The sequence below is a fragment of the Pogona vitticeps genome, chromosome 2, assembly GCF_051106095.1.
Source record: "Pogona vitticeps strain Pit_001003342236 chromosome 2, PviZW2.1, whole genome shotgun sequence".
NCBI lineage: Eukaryota > Metazoa > Chordata > Lepidosauria > Squamata > Agamidae > Pogona > Pogona vitticeps.
The window spans coordinates 117,150,472-117,177,088 of record NC_135784.1 but is presented as its reverse complement, the minus strand read 5'-3'; the positions used below and the strand labels follow the sequence as shown (position 1 = coordinate 117,177,088).

Sequence of the window (26,617 nt, the reverse complement as noted above, 5' to 3'; positions counted from 1 at the left end):
TCTTCACCAGTGATGAGGAATTTTGTCCCCCAAGCTAGGTTTTGGCAAGCTCTTTTTGTGAATGTGAGAAGCACAATAGTCTTTAGAAAATCACATAAAGAAAAATACCTACCAAGGACCAATGAAAGTATCCTGTACTGTAGATTGGAAAGTCTCGTAGTTTGAGAAGACAGACTAAATCGTTGTCAGAGTCGGATACATTCGCCATTATATTCAATATATAACATGCGAACTCCAACTGCAGAAGCTGCCATGACAGCCTGACCAGATGTCAGCATCTGGTCAGTTCACACGGCAGCTTCCACAACTGGAACTAACTTTTTCACATAAATACGAACATTATGTTACACCTTGCACCTGCACCATCTGATAGATGCCACAGCTCCCGGAACCTGTAGGCATATCCAGTGCCATTTTACCACTTAAACTCTCTCAGGAAGAGGTCTGTCTACACCATGCTAATAAGAGAGGCGTCATCCAGCAGGTAAGAAGGCATGATACAAATGCAATAAACAAACAAACAAATAATAGAGGAATGATCTGTGATTCTGTTCCTTTAGTTATTCTTCTGGAGCTTCAATCTGTATCAAGTGCAAAGCTGTGCAGTGATTAAGTTAGTATGCAACACAGAGTCCCATCTAGGTATTCCTTACTTGAAAGATATGAATACAGTTATATTTGTTATGAATAATTAATTTGTGTTTTTCTTTAAAAGCAAAACAATCTACAGATGCACACCTGCCTCTTCAGCTTATATGTCCAGTTTTGGTTTCCTAGGCTTAATTATCTTGTAACTATGGCCCTGAAAGTAGGCACACATTTTTTAAAAGTATAGTAGGAAACAAGAAAACTCACTTCCAATAAACTTTAGGAAGTACTTAAAACAATAGCTTAATGTTAACACATAAATATCTCTTATATTCTGCTTGATAAGTATTTCAACTGGCTTCAATTTGAGTACTGTGAAATACTTTACTTGACTGTTTATTGCATAACCATTCCATTGACATACTCTTTCAACAATTAATCATTGTATTTTTTAAATATTTTGTATGTTGCATAATTTTATTGTCTCCTCTGTAGAAATACGTGTAAACAAGGTCTGCACACATGCATTTGAACAAAATGGGCAAATGTTGTAAAACTGCAAAGCAGACTAGTGCCCAACTAAGTTTTAATTTCCTTCATCAGAGAAAAATGTATGTACAAGATGCACCAAATGAGACCGAGGGGGGGGCACAAATCAGTAGCTTGCAGTTTTTGAGTATTATTAATAATACTGCCTCAAGAAAAAATAAACTGGAAACTAATTTTGAGACTGTATTTATTTTAAATGTGTTTTACCTCTGAATATAATTTCAACAATACGTTTACATCAAGCTGTGTAGTAGTGCTGAAGGGCTTCAGTGTCACATCTTTGACATGGTAAAGATTGCAAATGTGGAAACATAATGATTTATAAAGTGTTAAACTTCTCCAAAGAGAAAAAAGTAATGAAGCTTAGAGATCATGTATTTTTTATTTTCAAGGCAGCACAACTACGAGGCAGTACATACTGCTGACCCTGAAGATACTGCCAGAATATCAGAAGTCCTATTCAGTGTTTGCCTAAGCACATGAATAGGGCTTTAAATGAGATGCAAATATGATAACTAATTTTGAGATCATGGGAGCTCTGTAAATAAGAGTAGCTTTGCAAAGCCTTCTTCAGAATTTTGTGGACAATGGGAGAAGGAGCAACCAGTTTTTAGGAAGACATGGGATGGAGTCATGTGGCAACTAAAAGTAGAGTTCTGTTCATACATTCAGGCAACTAGGCCTTGGAATGTGGCTTTAGATAATGGCTATCTCTGTTTTAGGTTCAGAAGAAATTACCTGTGTTTGGAACACAGCATGATTCCAAGAAATTTTCACCATAAAAATTGGATCATGCCCATAATTGTTTTTATGAATACACCTCATGTGGTAAAATAAAATTGTTGCTTGTAAAAAATGAATATGTAAACTCAAATGTTAAGTAAGTCAGGATCTCATTCAGGATCTCATTCAATTGCAATATGAAAATGTAGTTAAGAGCACAAGATTTCCGCTCATATACTTGCTGATAGAAATAAGAGACTTAGAACATATATTTGGCTGGTTCAGACAGACTGACAAACTAGTTAGGTGAAACTTCCAGACAGGTAAATAAATTGTTTCATCCGGACATGTAAACTGGTTTAGTTTTTCAGTGCCATGGCCAAGCCTAAGGGGGAGGGAGTACTGAAGCCTCAGTCTTATTATGCCATGTTACAGTTTGGTCCTCCTGTAAATAGCACAGAGACTGTCTTGGTCAAGAATGGGCAGGGAGGAATATACCTGTACATAAGCATATTGAGACGTGATGCAGAAGAAACATGTTCACTGTGCTTTTCATTGCCTTCTCCACTGACAAAACCAAACAAGTGCTGGTTTGTTCAAGTGCAGAAATCTGTTATCTCTGCTTATGTTACTCTTCATTTTGAAACTTGCTTAGCAGTTTGGAAAGTGAGGCATAAACAGAGCACCGCATATATTGTTGACATTCTATATACAATCATATTAAAAATGATCATGTCAGTCCAATTCTACATAATTTTACACCAAGTTGTACCAGTGTCATATTAAACTGTTTTGAGTCCTACATTTTTGTTCACTCCAGTCATCCTTGTCTTTGTTATTTGAAAGCTAGATCCTAATTTTGAGTCAGATATTAAGTATCTTGTCGTTAGGCTTATATAAAAACCATCCTCAAGAATTAAATTAATATTGAATATATTTCCTATTCATGTCTTCAAATACTTTTTGAGGTTTGATAAGGGAAATGAAGGAGATTCAGGAGAACGATTGTGCTTGTTTCAGCAAAACAAAGCACATGGAGGCACATAGAGAGACATACAAATACATCAAGGATAAACTAGTAGGTCAAGGCAGAAAACTGTTCCTGCTTGGGAAAAAAAAAAAGCTGTGATACTGTAGTTTTTAAAATAATGTTCAAAACTGTTGTCATATATGGGATTAAGAAAAAAGCTGGCAGTATTTTTGCTGGCAAGTGCTATTCATATAATTACCGGGTGTCAAGAGCCTTTACCTTGACCTGAATTTCAATTCATTGGTTTTTGACGCATGCTTCTCACTTCCCCCTCAATGAATACCTAAACAAAGAAACAAGCCGCCTTTTTATCGTAGTTTCTATGTGGAAATATATAGAGAGAGAGCCTAACTTTTCCTTGTACCAATTACAGGGAAACTAAGAAGGGTTTGAAAAATGTTCTTTTCAAGACAATGCTCTTCAGAAATCTTTCTTTTCATACATTTGTTTATACATTTGCATTGCTTTTAAAATCACCTTATTTGTGTCAGAATAGGAACACTTTGTTTTCAATGAAGCGTGCCTATGGAAAAGCACCCTTCACTGAGAAAGCTGGTTCTGCTGGGCTTATGGTATTCCTTAGCACTGTGTCTTTCTTTTCTTTCTCAAAGCGTGAGCTAATCTGTCTATCAGTGAGAATGTTCTAATTTAAAACTCAGCACCCTTAGGCAATATTTTTGCCCCTTTCTTGTAACTGACATCTCAATGAGAATGCAAGAACATCCACCCCCACAAATACTGCTTCACACATGTCATTAAGGATTAAGGATGTTTAGCATTCAGCAAATGTTATGTACAACAAAGAAAGTGCAAGCAAGTTTGTTTACCTGGAATCTTAAAAAAGAATATGTAGGGGATTTTACTTTATCATATGCCACATTCTAACTTAAGCCTTGGGAAGGGCATACTATTTTATAGAAATGAAAAAAATATATATTTATGTGTACTGTACATATTTAAATCAGGGCAGTGGGTAGCAACCGTGGCCAGTGGTGAGGATGATGGGAATTGAAATCCATCAACATATAAAGGGCCACAAATTCCTCACTCCTCCATTAAATAACGTTCTTTGATGAGAATCAGTGGGCCTAAGCATGCACAGCTGGTTGCTGAATTGTGACTCATGACTATCAAACAAAAGTCCAGTCAGAAAGAATGTCTCCTGGAAATATTTATATTGACAATTACAATGGATCTTATTGAGAAAATATTTATGTTTTGATTTTGACCAGCTCAGAGGAATACAGATTTCTAGATGAATATAATTTTTTGAATACCTCTCATATTCCATCTTATCATTAAGGATACTGCTTGTCAGCCATAAAAATAATCAACAGTTATGTGCCATCAAATCAGTCCCAACCAATGGCTTTCTAGGTATAAACTACTCAGAAGTGGTTTATCTAATGCTCTTTTTTGGTGGTACTTGAGACTACACTCAATATCAGGTCAGCACTTAAGGCTCATAAGCGCTCTCTCTCTCGCGCTCTCTCTCTCTCTCTCTCTCTCTCTCTGTGGTAAGGGGAATGGAGAATGGGCATAATGATCTTACACCTTATTTGTGGACAGGACCATATTTAGATTGACAAATATTATTTGTCAAGTGACAAAAATTAAGACAGAGCATACAGCAGGAAACAACAGGAGGGTACCAAATGAACAAATTCAACCAAAGAAAACACTCAGAATTTTGAAAACAGAGAGTTCTTCTACTCTCATCTTCTCTCTGCCTTCATCTTCCCTCTCCCTTTATTCAAAAACAGAATAAAGAAAGATAAGTATTGCATTGTTCATTGGAATATACTAGGTGTAGCTTAGCATGTCTCCACTAACAATGGCCAGAAATTAGCTTTTTTTTCTTTTTAGTTTAATCATTGAACAACCATGTCTCTTGATTATAATAGTAATAAATGGAGAAAAATGTCGGCAATGATTGGAGGTTTTTCAGAAGGCTTGCCTTGTTCCTCTTAGTCATCTTATTGAATGTAATATTTATTATTTAAACAGATTTATATATTCACTAAAATGGTTGGTTCTGTTTTTACACTTAGAAATTACAATAACAATCAGCAGTCTGAACTAAAACCCTAGCTTTAAAGTCATATGTTGCATACTACGATAAGCAAGATATAGAACACCATAAACTCAGCTGTATTCTTAACAGAATGGGGTGGGTGAGTATTTGTTTTCATGTCTGTTTGTTGGTTGGCCTGGATTTCTTTCAGTCCTTTATTCTTTCTTTATGCCGGGGAAAAATACTGGTAGGCGAATGAGGAAAATCGAAGCACATAAGAAGCATGTGTGAATGTGAGATAGCCTGCTCTGGGAATAGCCCGTAGCTTTCCAGGCTGGTAAAGATTGCAAGAGCTCAGGATATGACACACTTCACCTCTGGGGAGACAAGAAAAGTGTCACCCACACCACTGCAACCCTTCAGGGAGCATCTCCTGCTTGCTTATTCACAGAGCTGCTTCAGTTTTCATCTCAAAGCCAGGAGAGCCCTATATACATTCCATGCAATAAATCACCGCATTTCATTAGTTATTAATAGAATTTTTTCAAGTATTCCACTAGGCATTTTTGAGCTTCTAAGTCAAAAGCGTACAGCACTTGAGCACTGACAAGATGCTCATAAACATACATAGCATTTCTTTAAAAGGTTTTGTTCGTCTTTATATGTTCCATATCAGTTAATCTTAAAGACTAATAATGCTAAATATTGTAGCATTTCATTCCATTAAAACACTGCATTGAGAAATGAGCATTGCAAGTGAAATCAAGAGAAATCAAAATACAAAGAGGCTCCAATGAAATTGTACACATTTTGATCTTGTGTAGGGAGTATTTTATTTTGAAGAGGCAGATTCATCCATCAGAATTTCAAGATGCATTTGCAATATTCAGGATGATTTAAAAATAATAATAAATTGCACGTCTCATCAACATGGTGCATATTTTCTGTTATAATCCATAGACATTTTGGTCTTATCTTTATAAATCCAAAAGTTTTATCAGTAAAGGAAATGATGAACATGATATTTGGCATTCAGTTTTCAATACTAAAACAGTGACGTCTACGTTGGCTTGGGCATATTGTGAGAATGGCTGATGGTCAGATTCCAAAAGATCTCCTGTATGGAGAATTGGTGCAGGGAAATTGCTCCAGAGGGAGACCACAGCTGCCATACAAGGAGATCTGCAAGCGGGATCTGAAAGCCTTAGGAATGGACCTCAACAGATGGGAAACCTTGACCTCTGAGCGTTCAGCCTGGAGGCAGGCGGTGCATCATGGCCTCTCCCAATTTGAAGACACCCTTGTCCAGCAGGCCGAGGCAAAGACGCAGTCCCGAAAGCAGCAAAATCAGGGAGCTGGACAGGGGACAGATTGTATTTGTCTTCAGTGTGGAAGAGATTGTCACTCTCAAATTGGCCTTCTCACCCGCGCTAGATGCTGTTCCAAGTCCTCCATACAGAGCATGTTACCATAGTTTCTCGAGACTTAAGGATGCCTAATGAGTTTTCAAAGGAATTAATCTTCAACCACTGCAGTAAAAGTAACGAGTTTGATGAGATTTATTTGTGCCATGTTTATTGTAACAAAATTTTGTAGAGGCCTGCATCCCCTTACACTGATCCAGCACCACAATTCAAAAGTATCAATTCTTCGGCGGTCAGCCTTCTTTATGGTCCAGCTCTCACTTCCATACATCGCTACTGGAAAAACCATAGCTTTGACTACGCGGACCTTTGTTGGCAAGGTGATGTCTCTGCTTTTTAAAATGTTGTCTAGGTTTGTCATCGCTTTCCTCCCAAGAAGACGTCTTTTAATTTCATGGCTGCTGTCACCATCTGCAGTGATCATGGAGCCCAGGAAAGTAAAATCTGTCACTACAAAATAAGAGATAAATTGACTCAATAAAGTGGCCCACCACCTAGAATCTGCAAGTGCTGACTGGAATGTTGTTGATAGGCCCTTTGGGAAGTCACCAATTCATGGAGATCACCATAAAATAGAAGCAATGTGATGGCACAGAACAATAACACCATAAACCAAAAGGTGCATAACATTATTAGCAGAGAATACACCTGTCTGTAACTTCTTTTTTCACATGCTTGAAGCTTAAATTTTGGTTAACATTATACATGGCCCCTTATAAACTATAGTAGTACCTCATGTCCTCAACAATGACTTTTTATCTCACTGGTGCCACAAAGACTGGATTGTAATGTCTAGAAGACCCACCAAAGAGCAGAACCACCTCAGTGCCTCTTGATACCATTCTATGGTTCTTCTTTAAATAAACTTTTGCCGAGGAAGCCTTGATACATAGCTGCTGCTGCTGCTGTTAATATATGTGTCCTGGGTAAAAGGAGAGAGAGAGCAGAAGTTAAAAGGAAACTTGAAAAAAAATATTTTTTCTTTATTAAGGAAAGGGCTGATTTCCATTTCTTCCCCTTTCTTCTCCTTTCAGGAGTAGGGTGGGGGTGCGAATACGTTCTAACTGACAGAGGGACATACTGAGACTCAGGAGACCTGACATCAAATCCCTGCTTGGCCAAGAAAAAATTTTTGAGAGGAAAATCCCAAATACTTTGGAAATCCTGTTCGATTCACATTAAGTCAGATGTGACTTGATGGCAACATACCAAACACCTAACAGTGGAGAATTAGGGTGTCAAAGGGAGGAAGGAGTGGTGCCATTATCTGGGATAGTACATTGAGAGATACCTTTTAAAAGGCCTCCGCAAAATTTGCAGTTTCATCCCACTCATCGAATGAATGGTGCAATATGACCTAGATGTTGCTGACTCATAAAATCTCTGCCCCATCTATCTAATTATTCTTGGGAAAAATTAACAGGTTAGTTTTTGCTGAGAATAACATGAGTTGGAAATTAATGCAGAGGCATAATTCTATAAGAAGAGAGAGACAGGAAAAAAAGGGAAGAGGGGGTGGCTATGAGTGCAATTTAATTAATCATATGAAACAATATTTCAAAACACAGTCTCTGTACTACCTTTTTCTGAAGTACACCTCGCTGTAACTTTACTACTATCCAATTTTCCAATTTTCAAGTAGCCTAATATATGTGACTAGGGAATCATGTTGTTGTTTAGTCGTTTAGTCATGTCCGATTCTTCATGACCCCATGGACCACAGCACACCAGGCCCTTTAAATTATCAAAGCCTTGATTACTCCTTTAATTTCTAGGTCTGTCAAACAAATAGGAACTACTTTAAAAAAAAAAGCCCATAGAGGCTAATTAACACATAAAGGTCTACATCTAGTACAATGCTAGCAGAGGGGTGCTGGATTAAAGTGTTGCTCAACACTTGTACAATTCATTTTGTAACTACTTGCACAACTTCTTCCACAACTGCCTGTGCAATCACAGGTGCTAGCACAATAGGTTTGACACTAGTGCAATGATATCTTTCAATGCAAACTATAGAATTTATTAATCAAAAATCACGTTGGGGCAGGAAGATATGGATTATTACAAATTTTGTAGGGAATGTCTATATGAATAAACTTCCTGGATTGAATCTCGGTCTGGTCCTACCTGGAGTTATTTAAATTAATGGACATGAGTTCAGTCCTGGAACTTGCTTTCAGTCCCACTGATTTCAGTAAGTCCAGTCTGGTTAACACTAGATCCGGTCTTCTTCTGACTATGGAACAGCTAGTATTTTTCATAGATACAGATTTACTTCTAACATGCTGCTTTTACGAAGACATTTTTCTAACACTGACAAAGAATGCAATTTCTGACCTACATGTTTTTTTTAAAGAACCTTTACATTACTGTTTAGATTATGATTAATCTCTGGTTTAAAGCAATTCCAGAGCAGGACAGCAGGCACACTAAAAATGTCTCTGCATGACTGTATTGATCAGGAAGATAGCAAAGACACATGAGGAAGAAGGGTGCTTTGTATTGCAGTAGACTCTCCTTGAAATAACTTCCCAAATGATCTAGGGGTAAAAATATGCATGGTTACGAATTTTTTGTACCCAGAGATCAGGAGCCAAGAAAAACACAAAACAAAAATTAAACACACACACACACACACACAGTAGACAAACATAGCTGATACAGCTGGCAAAATAGCAATATCTTTGGAATTTAGAAACATGTTTGACAACACGATTGCTATGCATATTTTTCCCCTCTGGATAAATTTGTATTTGATAACTACTGATAGGAGAAGTATATACCAATATGTTTGTGTGCCTCAAGAAAAAAAATATTATTAGTGTATTATGATTTTCTTGACACATTACTGCTGAATAGTGTAAGGAATTATTATTTATTTAATATTTGACTTGTGTGATACTTTCCCTATAAAATTCTCTGTGTGCAAGAAGGCAGCGTCTGTTACATGTAAGCACAGGTTGAGGTGAGATAGTAAACTTACCTGGTAGCATTTCCCCCACTATTTTCATGCTTATTTTTTCACAGTTCTTACTCTTCCTAGCAATAGCAATTCACTGTCAAGCAGGATGAGGATCTATTGTCTCTGGAAAAAAAACCCTGCAGACTACAAAATGGTCCTTATCATCTGCATATCATTTAAACCATTCTTTAGTTGTCTCTTAGGTCTCAAAGAAACGTGAATGGTTTGCTTATTTCCGACAAGACAAGTACCTGGGGAGGTGATCAAGGTGACACAGGAGAGGCAGAAAAGTGGCTTTCCTTTAAGGGAAGGAACATATCTGGCAAATGGCCTTCAGAATCCCAAAGTGTAGGTTTAAAACATTGGATCCTGTAGGGGATATTTCCTCTGCATTACTGCCATTTCATTTCCCAAAATGACTGAAAAAACTCTCAGGGCCAGCTTTAAAACAACAGAAGGGCATGTGGAGAAGCAAGGAAAAATTTGAAAGTTCTGCCAGCCCCATGCCCCCATCGCAACTCATGTAGATATGCTACTGTGATTACTACAAGAGAACCAGAATCTGATTCCCAGACTGCTTTCTCCCCTGTCTGGCACCAGGAAGGCTTCACTTCCCAACTGAAGCAATCTTTCGAAGGAAAGGAAGGAAACTTCGAAGGAACTTTGATACTGCCTACTGTGGAGGCCTTGAAGCAACTATATTTTTTAAACCTTAGGTTGAGTATTATCTTGTGCTATAGCAAATGTACAGTGGCTCTTGAGCTATATCTCATCACTGTTTTTTTTCCCATCACTTCCATGTATGGTGGGGAATTTCCACCTCTCCACACTTGGTTCTGGGCCAGATTGTACAACCTCTGTGTATGATGTTACCTGGTGTAACTTTGACTGCAACCACACATACATGAACACAGTTATAAAGGCACACAGGATGCATGCACACATAGATTCTAGAGCCATAGGGGACTGTACATATGGCTTTCATAGGAATTGCATGTTGTGTAGCCCAGTCTGTTGTGCATCATTTCACCATCGTAATTAAGTAAAATTATCCTAATTGAGAAACTGCTGTTTTCAATACATATGGTATATAGCAGTAGTCCTCAAACTGGGATCCCCAGATGTTCTTGGACTGCAGTTCCCAGAAGCTTACACTGCTTACTGTGCTGGCCAGAAATTTAGGGAATTGTAGTTCAAGAACATCTGGGAACCCAAGTTTGAGAATCACTGCTATATGGGACTTATTTCCAAGATATGGCTGGAGCATTCATATCCCTCTCCTTTTTTTCCTCACAACTTTCCTCACAACCTTCTTCCAAATTTATCACCATTTCTTCTTTTTCAAACCAGGGCAAATTCTCATTCAAATAGCACCATTTTTATTTAACAAGATAGTTAATTTTCACTGGTTGATTGATTCGATTGGTTTTGAATCCTGTTTTGAATAGCTAGAGATTTTGTGTCCCTATGGAACAAATACAAGTTTGCTCGAGTAGTTGTACATTACGCTGTTAAATTCAAAATTATTCTCAATATTTTAAAGTAAGCTGCTCCAAATAGAACAAATGACACAAATGAGAATTGTTGGGTCAGTTTTAAATAGATTTAATGTGTTTGAATTGAGTATATTCACCTGTTGTTGTTATCATGCTGCTATGCTTATTCTGGCAATTCTAATATACTTCCCTATGAATGAACAAAATGAATGCCCCACATCTCACATGCAACATGAAATTTAAATTATTCTCCTTTTTTCCCTCTTGTGGCACCTAGGTGCTACCTATTGCATGACTGTACTTACTAGGTACAGCCATGCTGCTGAATGTCTAAACTGATGCCACAAGAACAATGCCCCCCAGTTATAGTTCTTTACTATCGCTGTTTCATCTGCTGTGCTGCTCAGGGTATTCCTTCTGGATCGCATCTGCAATCATAATTCAAAGGAGCCTCCTACTCTTCCTTTTCTCCATTCTTGATCATTTTCTCTGCTCAGACACTGTAAGTCCACTTTTACATCCAAGACTTCTTTTTCCAAGCCCAGCCTTAGAAGAAGGTCATTCGTGGAGTATTGCTAGATGCTTTGTTCAGTGTGCCACAGATTCTGCTGCCAGATCTCAAAGTGGTGCCTGGTTTCCCCCATCACAGAGTCCATCAAAGGAACATGGCCTCTCCTTCTCTTCCCCACCAATAACCAGACTTACAATCTATGCCTTCTTCACATGCCTTGTGATAATGTTCATCTTGAGAGCAGAATTCTAGGAAAGCAGAAACAGGTCTTAGCAACCCTCAAGAACAGGAAAAAGTTCTTTTCCTCATCACAAAGTCTAGTAGCAGCTTCCAGTCAGGGGAGCAGGTTGTCTGCTAAACAAGGTGTAGGGGCGTTCTTTGTTTTCTGCAGGAGATGGGCTACTTGGAGACATGACTCTCCCAATGGGATTGGGGAGGGGGAGTTGCCCAGAATATTGAGTGGCTGTGGGAGCTATAAAAGCAGCACATCATTCTCACCTCTGCCTTCGATCATAAGACCCAACAGCCACTGTTGTCTCTATCTTGACAAGATTAAGGTTAGGTTTCAGGTGAATACAAATGTATGTCCGGAGGCAGAAAGAGAAGCAGTAAAATGTTGTAAACAATAAGCAGTAAGTAGTTTCCTAAAATGGATATATGTATAAACAAAAACATATTACATTTATATTTATGCTCGGAAATATGATTGCCTCACTGCAGTTTACTTAATATGGTAAAAAAATAATAATTTACATTTGAAAAATGGGACATGAGTGTTCATCCTATTTAATGTTTGAATGTATAATGTTTATTTACATTAATAATCTATCTTAATGATAAGATAGCTGTAGTAAATAATCTTTACAATTGGTTTTAGAATTAAAGAATAGTGTTAATTTTTATGAAACACTTAAATTTCTTCTGCTAAATTTAAGGATCTGAGGATTCTGTACTTCCCCCCTACTGTGAACAGAATTAACTAGACGCCAATTTACACTTCATTGTTAAGAGTAGCTGATTTGTCTACAAGTGAGACTACATTTACATCTTTTGTAATTAAGTTAAAAGGGGGAAGACATTTTTCATCTACTGCAAATCACGAAGCAAATATTTAATGTTAAATGAGTTCAAATGTTAAAATGTACGCAATTCTGAAAGAAAAGAGTAAGAAGTGCCTGGTTATATCATAATCTGCTGTCCTCAAATATTAATAACCTCTTCTTTCATTAAAAGTTGTGTTATGGAATGCAATAATTAGTACCATGTATCTGACAAACTTTAAAAGTGAAGACTCAAAGAATAAGGAGTATGTACAAAACTAGCTAATAAAATTTTAATGGGTCCTTTTTAAGGAGAAAGGCAGGACATGCATGCATGCCTGCCTGCCTGCCTGCCTGCCTGCCTGCCTGCCTGCCTGCCTGCCTGCCTGCCTGCCTACCTACCTACCTACCTACCTACCTACCTACCTACCTACCTACCTACCTACCTACATACATACATACATACATACATACAATTTCAAAAGGTAAAATAAATTGGCTTTATCCTTTTACTATGCATTATTATGAGTTGGTCTTATTTATATAGGAGATATTATCCTACTCTTTAGGGGTTAACCACAAGGGGCAGCCAACACAATTAATATTGATTACAATGAACTGACTCTCTTCAGGATGAGCATCCTTAATGTTGTGAGGAGTTTCAGTGTGTCAAGAAAGCAGACAGCAATTTCAACAGGTGGCTAGATGCCAATATGAGTCTGGACTCCTAACAGAGGTACCCAAAGTGAAATGGTCAAAGGTGAGACACCACACGAAGATGAATCCACCTTCTTCAGGATTAACAGGTACCCCAGCAGAAGAGAATTGATAGTTCCAATGTAGGGAACAGAGAAATTCCTGAAGGGCAGCAGCAGTAGCAGCAGAAGGTGATGCTGGTGGAGGATCTTTCACACAGTGGCAATGACCCTCAAGCCAACTTTTGTTAGCATTCTGCAGAGGGCAGCAATAGTAAGCCATTTATTAATATTTTGTACCTTGAAAACCCTAAGATGAGACAATGCCAATGAAACACAGTGCTGTAAAATGGGACTGCCAGATCAGAAGGCATTAGAGATGAGCACAAAGCACTTTGTGCTGGGTTGTCCTATGTCATCGGTGTGTCACCACAGGTGCTGCGCATGCTCTGCCCCCCATCCCAACCACCTGCAACCCCACTCACCAGCTAGCATGTGTTGCTTATTCCCTCCCCATCACACTGGTTTGATGAAGTGGAGTGATTGGTTCCACTTACAGCCTACCCAGCCAAATGCAGGCTCCCCAAATATCAGAAGGGGGGAGATTTAAATTGTGTCACAGAATCTGTGATATAGATAGTGCAAGCCATATGTTTAGGTTAAGTACATGGCTGGTAGGTGACATTTAGTTTGGTGGTTCACAAGCTGTGAATGACTGTATTATAGGGGCTTACCAGTTATGGAAACAAAAACTGTAAGAGATTTGGCCTTCAGCAAAAGTTGCTCATTAACACAGTATTATACTTCCAGTGTGCTGCTGTTCACAAAGTCAGCAAACTGCGAACCAGTCCTTTGAGGTGCTACAAATTGTTCAAATTCCCCTTTCCCCATCCTCTGGCAAAGGCATAAATATTATCTTGTGGGCTTGGTGTTCAAATGATAGAACTATTGCAATGTTCAGATGACAGAACTATAACAGTATCTTCTGTCCTTCATCAAAAATACTTCATTTTATGAACAATTCTAAAACACTGTCATTCTGATGTGCACTGCAACATGTTTGCTCCCTGAAAATTTAATACAATTTAATAAAATAAATAACCATTACAAAAGTTGTGCATGAGGTAACATTCAAAATGGAGGGTTTATTTGTTTATTTTTAAATTCTGCCTTGCATGAGTTACGAGATTCCTTCACCATGACCTTACGGAATGATATCTGAGCTCATTAATTCATCAGAAAGCTTTAAAAGCCAATAGGAAGCAGTCAATGAGAACCAGTAACAGGATAATACTATTGAAGGGCAATAGAATACATTGATTTTGAAGCATGAAAAAATAAACTTGTAGCTGTCACATTGGTTGCTCACATAGTCCCATTTTGCTTTCAGCCAGACCTGTAGAAATTCATTGCAATGTAAGTGTCATCTGCATTGAGAAGCATAAAGAGGCCAATACCAATGTAATGCTAGGTTAGCATAATTTGCATTCCTAGTATGTGATATTACAACAAACACAAGCAGTTTCCTTGTCCAGATGTGCATGTTTGCTTTTATGCCTACCATCACATTCAATGGCTGTGGTGATCTCCTCTGAAGCTCCTATCCCCTCAGGTCTTCACAAGGTTTTCAGCCTTCTTCTTTCTTCGCTGCCACCAGGTATTCCTGCCTCAATACCATTCACTCAAGGAGACATGTGTACTTTTAAAACTTAACTCATTTATTAGATCAGAAAAGTTAACATATGAGTAATAATCAATAGGTAAATCACAGGTTGCTAATCACTTGTATTTGTATCAGTTCTACTTTAAATCTCTATTAACTCTCTGTACCATTCAGCGTTCTAACAGATCTCTAACTCTCTACCAGTTCACTTTTTAAGTTTCACACTGTCTCTCACTACCAGAATCTCTCTTCATACTCCATACACCAGCCTTTATATCAAGTCCCCTCCCCCCTTGGCACTCCGCCTTCCGGCCACTCATAGGCTCCTTCTGCACTGTTCAGCTGTGACGGACAGGTAAAGGCAGGGCTGTTCGCTACAATGGCACTTAGAAGTCCTTTGTAGTAGTAGGAAAATCTGAGAACTGGGAATTTGAGATCAGTACTTTAGAATGTAAGAGGCATCATGAACTCCAGAAAAAATTTATATGAAGTGAAGGATAGTTAAAAATTATCTTTAAGAAGGTGGCTTGTATTTGGAGCAGGAACAAACTCAATATTTATTCTTGAGATTTCTCAGGAAAGAGATCACCATTTTGGAAATACTGTTGAATACTTTATATGAGGTCTACTAGAAGTACTTTTGACAAGGAGAATAAAAATGGCCATTCTTAACAACACTGAAATTTCTTGAAGAAGCTTGACTGTTTATTATCAGACACTTTTTACATGAACAAAGATTTGCATTGCTTGGATTTTGAATGCACAAATGTTCTTTTGGAACAGCACACTTTGTGTAGCAAAGAAGTCCTGATAATTTTGGAGAATTGTTGTTACATGCTGTCAAGTCACCTCCAAATTATGGTAACCCTGTGAATTAGTGATCTCCAAAATAATCCTGTCCTTAACAAACTTGCTCAGCTCTTGTAAATTCAAGACTGTGGCTTCCCTCATGGAACCAATCCATCTCATATTTAATGTATTTTTGAAGGTTTTCACAGCCGGGATCTGATGTTTGTTCTGAGTTTTTTGGGCTCTTTGGCCATGTTCTGAAGGTTGTTCTTCCTAACATTTCGCCAGTCTCTGTGGCTGGCATCGTCAGAGGACAGGAGTCAGAACTCGGTCTGGCTCTGGCACAGTTTGTTTGGATAGTTGAGCATTTATAGCTGTGGGATCAGCTTTTGTCCTTTTCAGGAGATGGGTGATTGTGGTGATCAGCATGTTTTTTCTTGTGGGTGTATTGTTGTGATAAGAGGGAGAGATGATCTGTCACTGTGATTGATGGGGTGTTGTTAGCTGGTCTTTTGCATGCACTGATCACCAGTCCTTGTAGCTAGGTAGAGTTTGTTGACCTTTTGCAGGCTGCATTTTTTAGTGCTGGGAGCCAAGCTTTGTTGAGTTTAAACTTTCTCCTTTTTTTGTTGAAGCTCTCCTGGTGTTTGTGGATTTCAATGTGCAGTCTAACATAATGATTACTGGTGTTGTCCAGCTAAAGGTCTTGCTTTGTTCTCTTCTAAGTTGCTTTTCAAAGTTTTAAAATTTTAAATTACTTAATGGTTTTTAATTATTACTATAGTTTAAATGCTCTTTAATCTGCAATTTATTTTGTTTTTAGTATTATTTGCTGAATTGCTTGATGATCCAGTGTCTTAGGTCTGTGGCTGCAGAGCTAGAGGCTGGGAGTTTGATTCCCCACTATGCCTCCTTGAGAAAGGCTGGACTCAATGATCCATAGGGTCCCTTCCAACCCTGCAGTTCAAAGGTTATTAACACTGTGACGTGCCTTAATTGGCCTATAAATGAGACAATATAATTTTTTAAAAAAATAATAGTCCCGCGACAAAATATGTACAATGTTCAGCAGCCTTGCAATCCATAGTCTTGCAGCCACAGTGTTTCCTCCTATGATATTGTTGTTTAGTTGTTAAGTCGTGTCTGACGCTTTGTGACCCCATGGACCACAGCATGCCAGGCTCTCCTGTCTTCCACTGCCTCCCAGAGCTGGGTCAAATTCATGTTGGTCGCTTCGATTACACTGTCCAACCATCTCGTTCTCTGTTGTCCCCTTCTCCTCTTGCCTTCACACTTTCCCAACATCAGGGTTATACTAATTATGTAATCCTTGAACTTCAGAGCTGGATCATCAAGTCCAGCCCCTGTCAAGGAGGCAGTAGGGCATCAAACTCCCAAACTCTGGCTCTGCACCCAGATACCTTAACCACGGAGCTATCCCGCAGTTCTTAAGCAACCATCCTGCAGTTCTTATGTATTTGGTCTGCATGGATTGAGTAATTTTAAAAATGTATGTGATTTCAGAAAAGAAATCATTTAAAATAAAAACTGAGTTAGAAAGGTTATGACCTCCTGTCTTTGCTATCATATAGTGGAAGTGGGGTGGTGCTTTGGGCCACTATTTCCCATTTACAGTCGCGGTAAATACTTGTTCTTAAAAACAAGATAAATAAGGAGAGCAATTACTTCTTACCTAGGAGGGCCAAATAATTGCTTTGAATGAACAAGGATTTTTTTTTCTCCAGACAAATGGCATGGCAATTCATTGCCTAAAAACTATGCATAGATGACGCAGAATCTAGACAGTTCCTTAACAAGAAAAATAGAATATAGATGTTGCATGTTTTGGATTCTACAGACCCCTTCTTCTTCTTCCTTAAGATTGAAGCCTATTTTCACGAATGTATATTATATGTATAATGTACATTTTCACTAATTATATCTACATCTTTTTAAAACTTGTGCCTTTCCTTGGTCACCAAGAGGAGAAAAAAATATTGCAGAGTTTTGAATTTCTGGTAAAACCCCTTTTTGCTATTCAGTAGAAGTACAGAGACTCACAGAAGAGAATAGCAACAAGTTTCCCAGAGTCCACACCTTTCTCATTAACTGGCACTTAAATTCTCAATAATTCACTCTGAAGCATTTGTAGGAGAAAGAATAAAAACATTTCTTTACTTATGGACATGTATACGCTGCTTTCTTTACTGCACTCCTCCTAACAACCAACCAACTGAACAGATCAACAGCAAACAAACTGACACCAACAGACTAAAGAGAGAGAAAGAATACTCCACAGAGAGGTAGGGCTGTCTTTGAATTCATAAGATGGAAGTCCCTCCCAGTCACATAAACCACAGAGGTTCCAAATGAAAGGTTCCAAATAAACTCAAACAAAAAGCACATATATTCCCACTGTGTATTTGTTCTGGCTCTGAACTCATTCCACTGTTGTAGAAATTGTTTTTCTCTTCCTTCTGCCAAGAGAACATTGAGCAGGGGAGGAAGGGCAGGGGAGAGAACTACAATCCAGTCTACTCTCCAAGTCCTATACCTTACCCAAAAACTAATGGCCTGAGGTGGGTACATCCTGTATACACTTCTCCATGGGTGTCCTTGGAAAAGAGGCCATTGCTGCACCAGAACCATAAATGTATTTATGTTTGTTTATATATTCATTTAATTAGTTATTTTAATGTACAGAAACATATGCTCATCCAGCTACTCAACCAGAGGTTAAAAGCAATAATTCCCACAGAGATCCTAACTGCCACTACCAGACTTTGCATTATTCTAGAGGACAGCCTTTTTGGGCAAGCAGACAGCTCAGATTAATGCAGTTTGTTCTGATCTAATGATACTGTTTCATACCTACTTCAAGACTAAGGTCCTTTAATGTCATCTATTCGGTGCTCTATACCAGTGGTTCTTAATGTGGGCGATAATGCCCCCCAGGGGGTGATTTCATTTTTCAGGGGGGCGGTAGAACAAAAAGGGGCGGCAGGGGGGCGCTGGAGCAGAAGGGGGGTGGTAGGGGGGCACTGGAGCAAGCCAAACCTGTGAAGATGGCTGCAACCTTTTTACAATGTGCATGAATATATATTTTCCTCCAAACTTAATTTAGTTTCAGAGTTTTTGTCTTGAAATTTTTAGTTCCTGCATTGCGGTTTGTTTTTATGCTTTTTTATATTTCTTAAAATTTGCTTGCAACTAAATCATTAAATGTTACTTTTTGGGGGCATTTCATTTTCTTGGAATTGAATTTTGTTTTCAGGTGTCATTGGATTTAAGTGTCTTAAATAATAAATAAATAAATAAATAAATAAATAAATAAATAAATAAATAAATAAATAAATAAATAAATAAGATATCATCACCGCGGGGAGGGGGGGCGATGATAACTTCCTCAATGGCTCAAGGGGGCGTTTCTTTCAAAAAGATTAAGAACCACTGCTCTATACCACTGGTTCTTAACCTTGGGTTACTCAGGAGTTTTGGACTGCAACTCCCAGAAGCCTTCACCACCAGCTGTACTGACTGGGGTTTCTGGGAGTTGCAGTTCAAAAGCATCCGAGTAACAAAGGTTAAGAACCACTGCTCTATACTGTACAAAGACAAACTCTATGTAAGGTACGTATGTGCAGAAGTGAGTGAGAAAGAGAGATTAACTTCCAATTTATGCTGGTTTCAGCTATTCATCATCTAAAATTGCAGTTTATCCCAGATTTCACAAATATCATTGAATTTTTTTTTAAAGAAAGCTTGCTGATAAGTAAGGTTTTTTAATTGCTACTGTGATTGCCATAGGTAGAACTATACTGGAAAATGGCAACAGCTGCAGTAGACTGGCTGGTGTTTTTAAAAAAACTTTAAAATAAAATCTGTAACATTGAATTTCTTTGCTTATGAATATGTCAGAAATAGTGTTTACTGTAAAGCTTCTGCTCTGATGCTTCTGAATTTACAGTGTTGGAAAACATTCATAATAACTACCAAATAGTTCACCAATGCCTGTATTCAGCTGAGTGGAAGAGACAGTATATACTCAGTCATCAACTTTTGCTGGAGCTAAATCTAGCAATTCCACGGGGAAAGTAAATATTTGAAGAAATGCAAACTTTTTTTTTAATTTAATGTTGCTCTCGCTCTGCACTGTGCAGCCATTTTTTATAAGATAAGTTACTTTCTATAGACATTTATGAGATATCCCATGATTAAAAAGTTATGATTCAGTAATGTGATCCTATCTAGCATATTTCATAGCTACACAGTATGAATTTTGAATCAAATGCTCCAATTTCTGTTGGCTGAGTTAGATTGTTCTGCTGTATACCTGTGACTATTTGGGTTGCACCCAAAAGGGAAGTTGTGTGTCACCTTAGAAAACTCATGTTTCCTGAAGTAACACAATGCACGGACAGAAGGGACATGCACAATGTACAATTAATGTAGAGAAAGGGAAGAACTCTTAAGTCCTGATTGTAATTCTCCCCTGCAAATACCCCAGTTAGTCAATGTTTTCCTTTGTAGGACTGACTTCCATTTGGGGAATCTAGTTGAGGGAACTAATAATTTAATTTAAATAATTTTAAAAGTTATTTGAGATTTGCATTGCTGGACAGTGTGATTATTATCCCTTTCTTCTCTTCAGTTTTCTTCTACAAGTACCATCCCTGTCAAGCTCTTCTCTCAGGCAAAATACAGTATACCAATGTATATTTGAAGTAAATTCAGGATTCAGATTTTGTTCCGGCTGCATCTGATCTCACCTTCCTTATTTGTGTTTCAACAGATGTGTAACAAATGGAACATTGTGCACTTACTCTAGGTTGCTATGTATTTCTATGTATTTTAAAGATGTTTGATAAATGTCTCTGCCTTCGGACCAAATCAAATGAGACCCCTTGTAGTGGTGACTTCTAATGTAATAATTGAGGCAAAAATAGCTTGCCATTATAGTACCTTTGGCAAATTAATTATTTTTCCATTAACACAACCTATTATACTTATTTATTTCTTTATTACTAAATATTTATTATCTTAATTAAATAGGTGATTTAGTGTCATTTTCTGTTCAATTCTCTTGTTTTAAAAAAAGAATGAATAGCTGCATTTTTCTAAAGTAAGATTTATGCTTCTTTCATAGTCAGTCTATCTATCTATCCATCTATCTACCTATCTACGTATCTATCTTGTTCATTCCCTAAATTACTGTACTTAGTATTCAGATATATTAATATTTATTCTTCTTCCTTAATTTTCCTCCCAATAAAATATATAGTTTGCAAGATATAAGTAAACATAATTGAAAGACAATGAAAGCAACAACAAAAAATATGAAAGATATATCTTAAGTCCTGTTACAGGTTGATACATCAAGTTTAAAAGAACTAACTGGGGATTCTGGGATTTCCCACCTGCAGGGGGAGAATTAGGCTTAAATCACTGAATCTGTACTTCATGGCATTTACCTGGGGCCATGTACTTTGCATAGTCAGACAGTTAAATTTGGCTTTCAAGTATGCAGCAAGGGCTCAATATCTATCTATTGCTGTGAATAAATGCCACTTCTTATGCTGTCAGGAAGTCACTATTCCACTTGAATACTAATAATGAGATATCATGCATGCTGTTGGGCATTGCGGAGGTACATTTTGTCCACAAATCTAGTTCATTGGTCAGTACTAAGGTAGAGGAACTTCACAAGGAAGCATGCTGTACAGTAGTTAACACTAGGAACACTTCCTCTGCTTGCAGAAAATTACATGTTTGACATGCTTAACCCCCTAAATTGTGAGAGTTGTGCATCACAACAATACTCTGCAGAAAAGCCATAAAAATGAGAGAGTTTATCGTTGGTAAGAAAATGAAGAAAGGGTAGCAGGTGGTCTTTCTCTTAACTGCTAAGTCGCCTTATAATTGGCTTTGCTAAGGTGATGGCAAGAGAAAGCTTTGACTAGTTGTACCCCCATAGCTAAAGAAACATATGAGAGGATTGTGCTTGAAACCAATTATTTACATTGCCATGGAAAATGTCATTATTAGAAAATTTTGCTTTCTAATAGTCACTCTAGTGTGCTGTGGGATGGCTTTTGCATGACTCAGTAATGTTGTGGAAATTCTAACTCAAAGCACGTTTAAAGGAGAAAAATAACGTGTACATACAATATATATCTACCTCTATGAACACAGCCTGTTTGGGGCGGTTCATGCTCTCCTTTCTCACAAAAGAGAAAGGTCCTTTCTTTGGGTGAGATGGAAACCATGTTAGATTGGTAACCTTCTGCAAAACAGTGAAAGCCCTGCAGGTACTGAATTAAGAATCTAAAGAGGCAAGCAACAAGCCTTCATAGTCTTGCTCTGCATAGCCTAACCACACAGAGTCCTGTCTAGGCACCTTCTCCTTTGTGTGTGTATCATCTTCTTCCTGTTGAATAAACCTCAGGTGGGGTTATCATTGGGAAATAGTTTTCTTCAAAGCCTTCTCACTTGCTATTTATTTATTTATTTATTTGTTGGTTGTTTGGTTGGTTGGTTTTTAGCCCACCATTCTCCTTGAAAAATGACTCAAGGCAGCTTACAAATAATGAATTCACTACTTTTCTAATAGGTGCTTACAGACACTGGGGATTAGTCAAAGCAAAACAATAAAAACTGTATTAGAATATATACTGCAGGTTTGGTTTGCATGGTCCAAGATCCAAAGGGGACTCAGCAAGACAAATGAACAGAAGTTGTTTTAGATGGGTTTTCTCCTCATAGGTATCAGAGCATCTAAAACTGATAATAAAATAACAAAATATCATAAAACAATAACATTAAACAGTCATAATAACTCAAAAGCAAACAAGAAATCTGAAGTCTTCCAAATAAAAAGAACAACAACAACAAAAAAAAGAACTCAAACTACAGCAAAATAACCACAAGCACAAAATAAGATTCCCCCTCCCCCCAAAGAATTAGAGGGGGTATACTGATAAAACCTTTAAAACGAAAATGAAAAAAATATCTTCAGAAACGTCAGAAGTATTGCTCAGGAGGAAGTTCAACAAGGCAGGTCAAAGTGTACTTAAAAAAACAATATGAAGGAATACAGAGAAACTGAATTAATAATTGTAGGGCAGATGCCAGTGCCTTGAACCTTTTTAGAAAGGAAATCTGCAGAAACTGAACAGTGACAACCGATGAAGTTCTAGGCCTTATTGACATACTGAAAAGAAACAAATCCCTGGGCCAGATAGTATTTATCCAAGAGGTCTTTAAAGACTCAAGTCTAAAACTGCTGATCTTCTAACAAAAATGTATGACTTGCACCTAAGATCAGTCTCTGTGCCTGAGAATTGGAAGGCAGCCAATTTAACAGAAGTTTTAGAAAAAGCACTGTGAAGGATCTACGGAGAGATCCAAGAAGTTGCAGGTCAGTTAGCTGAACATCTGTTCCAGGTGAATCTGTGGAAAGTATTATTACGTACAAAATTATCAGGTTTACAGAACATGTTTAGCTTCTGCAAATATTAAATTCTGTCCTACCAACTTTTGGTTCTCCAAGAGTGTCAGTAAGGACAAGGAGAAAAGGCAATTCAATATACATTATATATTTGGATTTTTAAAAAGTGTTGTTATAATAGCACTTCTGAATAAACTTATCAGGCAAAAAAAGAAGAAGAAGAAGAAGACAAAAATGGTGGGACACATTAAAACCTAACTGTTATATTTGAATGTTAGCTTTCTTGAATCAAGTTTGCTTCCTCAGACATTAGAATGGCTGCATTTGCATGGCTGGCTTCCTCATACATAACCCCAGGACTAGGTGAGGATACAGATAATGGATAAAGTGTCAGTGGTCTGTTAGCATAGCAATAAGACTATCAAGCTGTGAATTTCAATTAGCAGGAACTGGATATGATTCTACAAGGTAACAATAGCATTATTTACAAAAATGGTAAATTGTGAGAATCAATGTGTGGTCTCACACATGGTAATAAGTAATAACCCTTGGCCAATATTTAATCCCTTTGCGGAACTGTCAGACCTGTGTATATACATACCTTTGCTGTTTTTCTTTCAAGTCTAGTTCTATAATGTTTTTTTCCCTCTGACAGTCACTTTCAGATCATTCGAAATGGGTCCAAAGAGACTGAAATGTTCTGACCCAAATTTTTGTAGGTTGCCATTTCTGATTCTAGATTTACTTCTACTAATTCTCCTGCACAGAGGTTGTCTTATTTGTCCTATATAGCAGTGGTCCCCAACCTTGGGCCTCCAGATGTTCTTGGACTTCAACTCCCAGAGATCGTGGTCAGCAGAGGTGGTGGTGAAGGCTTCTGGGAGTTGTAATCCAAGAAGGTTGGAGACCACTACTATATAGAATGCAGAAGGGAAAGGATGGCATAGATCATGTTGGCAGAGGAGCAGTTAAATGAGCCCATAATGTTATGGGTAATATTGTTGGTACCTGTTATTATGCTGCCAGACTGTACAGACCTGGCCATCTGGGTTTGTAGCAGGAAAAAAAAGAGGGGAAAAAAGAGAATCTAAACAACTACTGACTAGACAGCTTGACAGGAAAAGGGCCATGGTGAATAATGTGCAGAAAGAAGTATTCTAACTCTACTCCAACATGTGGAGGGTGATAAGCCTAACAGGAAAAGCCTCTGCTGTCCATGGTGTCACTATCCATGAGTCAGAGCCCTGGCAGAACAGAGTCTCAACACACATGGATAGCCTCCACAAATAGTGGAGTTCTTCTTCCTCAAGGTCATTTCCTCCCCACTTGTAGGTGGGCAATGAAACCTGGTATGGAGGGAACAGGGTTAGAATATGTCAGCATTAACCACAGTTCCTAGTGCTTCAACAGGGCAAGAGTTGTTAGACTGGGAAATGCTGTAGATGTAGCATCAGTTGATTTTAGGTCCAGATAATACTTCAGAAGATTGTGTCAAGTTTTGAGATAACCTTAACAGATCTGACAACTGGGCCAAAACAACCAAGTAGATTTCAGTGGGGAAAATTGAATAGTTTTGTTTTTAGTCAGGAAAAAATAAATGCACAGATATGCATCTTGAAAAGCAGAGACATCACCTTGCCAACAAAAGTCCGAATAGTCAAAGCTATGGTTTTTCCTGTCGTGATGTATGGAAGTGAGAGCTGGACCATAAAGAAAGCAGACCGCCGAAGAATTGATGCCTTTGAATTGTGGTGCTGGAGGAGGCTCTTGAGAATCCCCTGGACTGCAAGGAGAACAAACCTATCAGTTCTAAAGGAAATCAACCCTGAATGCTCACTTGAAGGACAGATCCTGAAGCTGAGGCTCCAGTACTTTGGCCATCTCATGAGAAGAAAAGAGTCCTTGGAAAAAACCTTGATGTTAGGAAGGTGTGATGGCAAGAGGAGAAGGGGACGACCGAGGATGAGATGGCTGGACAGTGTCTGCGAAGCAACCAACATGAACCTGACACAACTCCGGGAGGCAGTAGAAGACAGGAGGGCCTGGCGTGCTCTGGTCCATGGGGTCACGAAGAGTCGGACATGACTAAACGACTGAACACACACACACAGATATAGTGAGTGACACCTACTTGGCAGTAGTCCTGTGGCGGAATGTATGGAATCCAGAGTCTTAATACACCACAAGCTAAATATGAATCAACAATGTACAGTAATGCAGTTGCAACAACAAGTAGGAGGTATCAAAATTATTACTGTATAGTGTGCAGATTGGGGGAAGTAAGAGTACAACTTTGATCATGCTTAGGTCCTAACTCAGCCAGAACGCTATGTCCAGTTTGGGCACTGGAGGTTACGAAGGTTATTAGGAAGCTGGAAGATGTCTAGAGATGAGTGACAAAGATAGTGAAAGGCTTAGGGGTCAAGCCCTATGAGACACAGTTAAGGGATGCATTTAATTTAAGAGTGAGAAGTGGTATGAAAACCATCTTCAAATCCCTGAAGAAAGACTATCACACAGAAGATAGAGCCAGCTTGTTTCTGTGGCCTGAGAGGATAAAACCAAACCATCTTATTCAAGTCCAAGAAAAGAGGTAACAATTTGACATTAGGAAGAAACTCAGGAAACATGAAGAGTCAGGACACAACTAAACGACGACAGTAAACACTATTCAAGAGTGGAACAAAATATTTCGGAATGTGGTGGACTCTCCCTCTTCAGAGTTATTTATTAGTTCAATGGTCACCTGTCAAGGGTGTTGAGTTGTGAATTTCCTGTCTCAGGGCTGGGCTTGATGGCCCTCAGGATCCCATCTAACTCTATAATTCTATGACTGCAAGATTCTCAGTCAGACCTCTGTATCCTCTGTGAATGTTGCCTAGAAGGCAAATGATGGTCTTTCTCCAGAGGCTGACAAATATGGATGGCATTTTGTTTTGTTTTGTTTTTGGAAGCTCTCTTCAAGATTCTCTTGCAGGTTTAATCAGCAGTCTGCTGAGGTAATTTCCAATTGAAATAAGCCGATAAGCTATCATTATAAAGTTCTCAGCTAAGTTGTAGTCTTGTCAGCTTCTTGGTATTCTGAGCTGAGGCCAATGAAATAATAGTATTGATAATTAGAATGTGGGGTAGGGGTGTGACAAGTACTTTCAAAACATCTCATTGTCAGTGATTTTCCAAGTCCTGCTATTTCAAGCTCACTGAGACTTCCCTCTGCATCAGCACTATTTCACAGCATGTTGTAAAAACTAGATCTGGTCTTATTTTCCCTTTTGCTTTTCCCATTTTTAACTGTTCTGTTCAAGAAACTTCCAAATTGTTCATGGATGGGTGCACTTTCTAACTGATCCTACTACACAGGGAAGATGCCATTCTCTGCTGGAATTGTCACAAACCCACACAGTTTGGTGTTTCTTCTACCCTTTCCAGGTGAATTCTGACCAGAACAGGTTGTGTTTTGCACAAGAACAGAAACATTCCTGTACTGCTTGGTCTGACCTGCCCCCCTTTTTCTGGTTCATCCAGTTTAGGAAAGATGCCATTGCACTGATCACCAGTGTAGTACTAGGACGAAATTCAAATGCTCTTATTGGCCTTGAAATGGCTTTGTTCCAGATTACCTAAATGACTTGTCTTCACTTTTATCAACTTGCCCATGCACTGAGATTAGCCCTGCAGGCCCTGCT

At 38.3% G+C, this 26,617-nt stretch overlaps 1 protein-coding gene across 8 annotated transcripts in view; it reads left to right on the top strand.

Moving 5' to 3' along the window:
• TENM2 (teneurin transmembrane protein 2) overlaps window positions 1-26,617 on the top strand; it is a 1,058,578-nt gene that overhangs the window by 412,076 nt on the left and 619,885 nt on the right. The window lies entirely within an intron of this gene.